Raw genomic sequence first — 8176 nt, forward strand, 5'->3', positions numbered from 1 at the left:
TAAGGCATCAGTGTAAGTAGACTGCACACTATAAGAGTAGACTTACAAAGTCTGTTGAGATCAAATAGCCTGTAATATTAATTTCTTCACACTGACACTAAATTATTTTCTCAGAAAAACATTTTCTCTCTAGGCTCATCTCAACAGAGGCAGAGGCAAGAGATATTGTAAATTTTTTTAGAAAGTGGTATCAGAGAGAATTGATTTTATGGCCAGGTGCTTTACATTCAATGACTCTAACGACTGATGCCAGTCTAACTAAAAGAGCTGCGGGCGTACCTTACCGTAAGTTTATACATTAGGAGATATTAAGAGATTCATTGCAGAAATGGAGGATGGCTCCCTAAGTCAGTTTATACATAAGGCATCCTTTAAGAAGACTGAATACTATAACAGATGCGGACGCACTTCACAGTCAGTTTATAAATAAGGCATCCTTTAAGAAGACTGCGAACAATCAAAGCTGCGGACGCACTTCACAGTCAGTTTATAAATAAGGCATCCTTTAAGAAGACTGAATACTATAACAGATGCGGACGCACTTCACAGTCAGTTTATAAATAAGGCATCCTTTAAGAAGACTGCGAACAATCAAAGCTGCGGACGCACTTCACAGTCAGTTTATAAATAGGGCATCTTTTTAAGTATACTGCATACTATAACAGCAGCGGACGCACCTCACAGTCAGTTTATACATAAGGCATCCTTTAAAGAAGACTGCATACTGTAACAGCTGCGGACGCACCTTGCAGTCAATTAATCCCGCCCAAATTATCAATGTAGTAAGATTGTCGCAAATACACAGGTTGCTTCCCTTAGCTAAACACGTACGCCATTTGCAATTGCGCCTGAGCAGCCTATTTCTCTTCGCTTCTCTTGCACAGTACTTGTCTTTTCATGTTTATAGGTAATTTGTATGCTCATACAGGTTTGAACAGTCCGTCCATCCGTCTGTTGCACTTTTTTGTTGACCTCAGCCTGTAAGCATTTAACAACATTGGTCAATTTTCTTTGATAATTTGTGGACAGTGGCAATTTGAAACTTACATGTATGTGGTCACCAGGCTGGTAACATTGCCCGATCGGGCTTATACACAAAAAGTAATATTTCTTGACAAATAATGAAGATATTTCTTTCAAACTTGGTCCATTCATTAAGCATTACATATAATGCTTATCAAGATAGAAATAACTTTGTTGCCTTCAGTTTAGTTAGAATTACTTCCCTTTTTCAGATTTTTATGATGCATAATTTTTGAAGTCCAAAAATATTATGTTTTAATGCAATGTTTAAAACAGAAAAGGGTTCATTGGCTTTCTAGTGCTCCAAACTTGTGCGCCAATACCTTTATTCTATATATTTAGGGTAAATACTTTGTTTCTAGTGCAGATGTATGAGCAATTTTTTAGGACTAACATTTCTCTATAATGTTGTAAGTGAAAGCAGAGTAAAATGTTTACATTCATGTACTAGCGCAATAATTTAGAGCATTAGAAAGCCATTTAACCCTTTTTTGTTTTAAACTTAGCATTAGAACATTGTTTTTTTGGACTTCAAAGATTATGCGTCATAAAAATCTGAAAAGGGGAAATGATTCTACCAAAACTGAAGGCAACCAAGTTATTTTTATTCTAATTTGTATCATTTGTTATGCTTAACAAATGGACCAAGTTTGAAAGAAATATCTTCATTATTTTTCAAGAAATATTACTTTTTGTGTCATAAGCCCGATCGGGCAATGTTACCAGCCTGGTCACTGTAATCATAGCTTCTGTTAGACAAGCTTACTGTCGCTGAGTGGCTGCTTTTTAATTTCTGACTTTTACAGTTTGACCGTCATAATATAAAACAAACTGTATACGTCGGATTAGTTTGACTAAGCTTCTGTATAATAGGTGATGGAGGGTAATAGTGAACTAGTCTGGAGTTGGTGAACGCTTAGTCATGTTAGTCGGGCATTAGTGAACACTTTGGAAGTTTCTGAAAAAAGTAACTAACATGGACAATGAAAGAAGACAATTTCATTGAAAAAAGGTTGTACTGTACTTTTTAATTAAAACTAACAAAACTAAGCAAATCACAATAGATTTATAATTCAAATTCATTTAATAGTCTGACATCAATTGTATTTTTTTCTGGTTAAATATCATTTTATTTAAATAAAGTGTATGAATGAAGTACCATATTAAGTAGCGTTATTCGCTACTTGTTTACAGTATTAAATAAGAAAGTGACTTATTCTCCATGAGCGCAGCAGAAAGGTGCAGTCAGCAGTAATCACACTCAAACTGCAAATCAGCAATTTCAATTTCGGTCATGGATAATAAGTCTATGGTGGTCACACATGATCGATGCAGCCATCTTGGACAGTTATGGCAACTGATCCAGTTTTCTGCTTCATTGTCGTGTGGCTTGTTGCAAGCAGAGCATTCCTTATAATTAATATTCATGTCAAATCAATCAACAGTATCGTCATCATTGAACTGTACATCTACGGACGATTCAGAATCTGATTCTCTGCATTTACGTTTTCTACTTTTTTCAGTCAGTTTAAGTTTCTTTTCAGTTTCTTTCTGTTTCATTCTCTGTTCATTTTCTCTTCTCTTTCTTTTTGCTTTCTGAACTTTTCCTCTTGGACTTTTTGCTCTTCTCTCTCTCTTTTACGTAATTCTTTAGCTTTAGCTTCGTCATCCTTTTGCTTCTTCCTTTCTAAAAGCAAGTCATGAAATTTCTGGGCTATATAGCTTAAGGCAAAGACATTTTTAGCTCGACTATTCGAAGAATAGTCTAGCTATTCTACTCACCCTGGCGTCGGCGTCGGCGTCACACCTTGGTTAAGTTTTTGCATGCAAGTACATACAGCTATCATTTAAAGGCATATAGCTTTGAAACTTATTTATTCTTTTTCTAGGTCAATAACCAACCTCACTGGGTCAAGTTCCATAACTCTAACATGTATTTTGAGCAAATTATGCCCCCTTTTTGACTTAGAAAATTCTGGTTAAAGTTTTACATGCAAGTTACTATCTCCAAAACTAATGCAGATATTGAATTGAAACTTCACATGTGTCTTCGGGGTTAAAAGAAATAGTTGATAGCAGCAAGTCCCATAACTCTGACCTTCATTTTGGCCAAATTATGCCCCCTTTTGGACTTAGAAAATTCTGGTTAAAGTTTTGCGTGCAAGTACATACAGCTATTACTAAAAGGCATATAGATTAGAAACTTATTTCTTCTTTTTCTAGGTCAATAACCAACCTCACTGGGTCAAGTCCCATAACTCTAACATGTATTTTGAGCAAATTATGCCCCCTTTTGGACTTAGAAAATTCTGGTTAAGGTTTTCCATGCAAGTTACTATCTCTAAAACTAATGCAGATATTGATTTAAAACTTCACGTGTCTTCGGGGTTATAAAACTAGTTGATAGCAGCAAGTCCCATAACTCTGATCTTCATTTTGGCCAAATTATGCCCCCTTTTGGACTTAGAAAATTCTGGTTAAAGTTTTGCGTGCAAGTACATACAGCTATTTCTAAAAGGCATAAAGATTTGAAACTTATTTTTTCTTTTTCTAGATCAATTACCAACCTCGCTGGGTCAAGACCAATAACTCTGACATGTATTTTGAGCAAATTATGCCCCCTTTTAGACTTTGAAAATTCTGGTTAAAGTTTTACATGCAAGTTACTATCTCCAAAACTAATGCAGATATTGAATTGAAACTTCACATGTGTCTTCGGGGTTATAAAACTAGTTGATAGCAGCAAGTCCCATAACTCTGACCTTCATTTTGGCCAAATTATGCCCCCTTTTGGACTTAGAAAATTCTGGTTAAAGTTTTGCATGCAAGTACATACAGCTATTACTAAAAGGCATATAGATTTGAAACTTATTTTTTCTTTTTCTAGATCAATTACTAACCTCACTGGATCAAGTCCCATAACTCTGGCATGTATTTTGGGCAAATTATGCCCCCTGTTGGACTTTGAAAATTCTGGTTAAAGTTTTACATGCGAGTTTCTATCTCCAAAACTAATGCAGATATTGAATTGAAACTTCACATGTGTCTTCGGGGTTATGAAACTAGTTGATAGCAGCAAGTCCCATAACTGATATGCATTTTGGTCAAATTATTCCCCCTTTTGAACTTAAAACTCTTTTGATATTTAACCTTTTTGGGTAATATTTTCCTGCTTCTGGGACAATATTTCGAATAGTTGAGCTTGGCTGTCTTAAGGACAGGTCTTGTTAAATTAGGTACGGACTTTGCCTTTGATTTTTTGGCAGACGGAATAGTTAGGATAGACTGGAAAGCACTTCCAACAGTAGATGTAGAAGCAGTCGCAGAATGCGGTTTTACAACCTGAATTGTGGCGGGATGCTCATTTTTAGACATCAGAAGCCTGCTTTCTTCACCCCTTACGCATGTCTCATTTTGATCAGCATTGTTATTATTGTTACTGGTGTTATTGTCAAAGTTTTTCACCTTTTGATTTTCAGATGCCTCTTTGTCGTTTTCATTACTGTTAGTCTTGTTATTGTTGTTGTCAACTTTATCGTTTTTGTCAACAAGTTGGTGATGATTTTCATCGTTGTTATTGTGCTGACATAATTTCTATGTCATTATCGCTGTTGACCAGTGTGTTTTCATTCCTGTTCTCGGTGGTTATTTTCTTTGTTTTCAATGTTATTGTTGTCAACAGTACTGTTTTTAGCTCAACTGAGCCAAAGGCTCATGGTGAGCTTTTGTGACCATTCAATGTCCGTAGTCCGTAGTGGGTCGTGCGTCCATCAACAATTTCTAAAAAATCTTCTTCTTGAAAACCACTAGGCAGAATTACACCAAACTTCACAGGAATGATCCTTGGGTGGCCCCCTTTCAAAATTGTTCAAAGAGTTGAATTCCATGCAGAACTCTGGTTGCCATGACAACCGAAAGGAAAAACTTTAAAAATCTTCTTGTCCAAAAATGCAAGGCATAGAGCCTTGATATTTGGCATGTGATATCATCTTATGGTCCTTTATGAAGATTCTTCAAATTGTGCCCCTTGGGTGAAAAGAGGCCCCTCCCTGGGGGTCACAAGTTTTACATAGACTTATATAGGAAAAAACTTTAAAAATCTTCTTGTCTAAGACCACAAGACCTAGGCTTTTGATATTTGGTATGTAGCATTGCCTTATGGTCATCTACCAAAATTGTTCAAATAATAACTCTGGGGTGAAAAGAGGCCCTGCCCAGGAGGTTCTCAAGTTTTACATAGACTTACAAAGGAAAAAACTTTAAAAATATTCTTGCCTTAAACTGCAAGGCTTAGGCTTTTTATATTTGGTATGTTGCATTGCCTTGTGGTCTTCTACCAAAATTGTTCAAATTATGCCCCTGGGTGAAAAAAGAGGCCCAGCCCTGGGGGTCCCAAAATCAACAGACTTATATAGGGAGAACAAATCTTCTTGTCTGAAAGTTCAAGGCCTAGGCCTTTGATATTTGATATGTAGCATTGCCTTATGGGATTTCTAACAAGATTGCTCAAATTATGCCCTTTGGGTGAAAAGAGGCCCTGCCCTGGGGGTCACTTGTTATATGAGTTATATAGGAATAAATACTTAAAACATTATCAGATTATATTTCCCAGACTGTTTAATTATAATTACCTGATGACCATAAGCGATTAGGGGTCACTTGACTGTGACCTTCACCTTCTGACCTACTTTCTCATTTCTTAAGATACAGCCTTGAATTTTGAATGACATGTATAGTTTTGCACATTGATCTTAAAACTGACTTTCAGTGACCATGAATGTGACCTACTTTCTAGTATTTTAGCATCAGTGTGCCATTTTAAACATGTGGCTAATATTACTCAGGTGAGCGATTCTGGGTCATCATGACCCTCATGTTGTTATTGTTCACATATGTATTGTTGCTAGTCTTGTCTTCAGAGTTGTTGACATTTACGTCAATTATGTCATTAGTTGTATTCTTGGTGTCCTGATTGGAATTAGTGTTACAAGCGGCAAAGATACGACTTGGTTCCATCTTTAAAGTTCCCAACACTTTTCTGGAATCTAGGGGAAATAGCCCACTATCCCTAAAAGCCTTAACCGGGATGTCAACAGTGGCTGATTTTAATCAAACAGGCTTGAACACCTCAGCAAACTTAGCTTTGGTTACGTATTCCCCAACATTTTCTATTTGACATTGTCTGACCGATCCTTTCCAAGACTCTTTCAACAAACTGAAAAGTTTCAGATCACACAGCTGCTGCATAATGTGCGATGCATGTTGTCACAGGCAATACAATACAATGTTGTTATCCCTGCAAAAAGTGGACGCTTCCAGTGTACAGTGCGTACTGTGTCCATCTAGAAAGAGAACAACAGGGGTCTTTATGCTACGCTCATCCAGTCCTGGCGAGAAGACATCTTCAAGCCATTTAACAAAGAGCTTGGAATCCATCCACCCTGATTCAGTACAACCAAAACATTGTCTCAGGAAAGCCTTCAAGTGTATTAGTGGTAAACCTCTTCCCGGGATAAACAATGAGTGGATGCATGAAGTAGCCATTGGCGCTTATACAGCAGACGACAGTTACTTACATTTTATTGCTCGAAGTGAAATTGTACACATTGGGAATGCCTTGTGGAGCTAAAACCTTCCCACTATTTGGGCACAAAGGAAATCCCGACTTGTTGGCATTAAACCAACAAGAGGGGTCTATCCATAATGTTGGGTCGTTCACTTCATCAGCCATAAAGTTAGAAAAATCTTTAAACCACCCTATAACCTTGGTCGGCTCTCTCCTTCGCCAGTTGCTTGGGAGTGTGTTCAGATATTTCTGGGTGACGCTTAAGGAAAGCATAAAACCAGTCCTTTCCTGGTCTGTTGTTTTTAAAGGGCGTCGACCTGCCATCAGCATCAAGAATGCACTTTACAGTGTCTAATACTTTACCATGGATTCTGCCAAACCCTATCCTTGCCATGTATACGGCCCACTTAGCATGTACATTTACTTCAGAGCTTGACAGCACAATATTTGGCCCTGGCTTACAACCAATTTCTGTTTTATTGTTCACTTTTGAAGATAATGAGCTCTGTGGTATTTGAAAAGCTTTAACAGCTGTACAGAGAAACATAGAACCAATTCTTATCATGTGGACTGTATGCTGTAACGTTTCGTCAGAGTAACATTTTTTAACTCCAGCTTGGCGACCCATTTTTCTGAAAGTAAATATATGAATTTTCCAACGTTTGAATGCAATGAATTAGTTGGAAAATAATTTCCCCTGATTGGTCAGTCTCTACTTATTTGGTTGGTCATGTGACTAGTGGTCAGATAGGTGACCATGCTAGAATAATTGTCATTCAGCGGCGGGCATTACATGTGTGCAGTAGGACAGACATTATTTTTGATATTTTGCGAATGGACGATCATGATACTGAGAGAAGACCCAAAAATTCCGGAGAGGGTCAGTTACAGGGAACTGGGTGGTTAGAATCTGCTATACAACAGGTTTTGGATAAATTGCAGACTCAGCAAAATGAACTTGTTCATTTAAGGGCTGAAGTGAAAGACAGTAATAATTCAGTGAAATCGGAATTTAACAAGTTGAAAAAGAAAAAACTTTCCTGAAAGCGTGAAGGAAATAAGGTGCAGTACATTTTAATTGTGATATGGAGCAGGATTGTACACAAGTTGCATGGGCAATTTCTAGCAACAAGTTAACTTATGCTGAAGAACTTATCAAAGAGTGTTGCGATAAACTGAAAAAGAGGAATAAACTGATTCGTATAGCTGACACCTCGGAATAAGGTTGGGATACTGTTAACTTGTTAAGTTATATGAAGCGAACCCAGTCGCAAGTGACAGTGAAGATGAGTTTCGAATCAATAAAGCGGAAAATCGAGCTCTCCGAAAGAGAAAACAGGCGGCGTTAAAGAAGGAAGCTAAGGTTAAACGTTCTCCAATTACACCTGGCGGACCTCTTGCTATTAGTGATCAGGGTACTCCATTACATGGGGAGGTGCGGCATTACCGAAAGGAAACATCTGCCATTTCCCGGAACTTCAGCCAATTTTCGTGGCTTCAATGCAGGGAGGAGAGGGTGCTGCTTCTCATGCGGAAGTTTCCAGCATTTCCGAAGGGATTGTCCGGTCAGTAGATCCAGCCAGCAGG

Source organism: Mercenaria mercenaria, chromosome 9, assembly GCF_021730395.1.
Source record: "Mercenaria mercenaria strain notata chromosome 9, MADL_Memer_1, whole genome shotgun sequence".
In the NCBI taxonomy this organism is placed as follows: domain Eukaryota; kingdom Metazoa; phylum Mollusca; class Bivalvia; order Venerida; family Veneridae; genus Mercenaria; species Mercenaria mercenaria.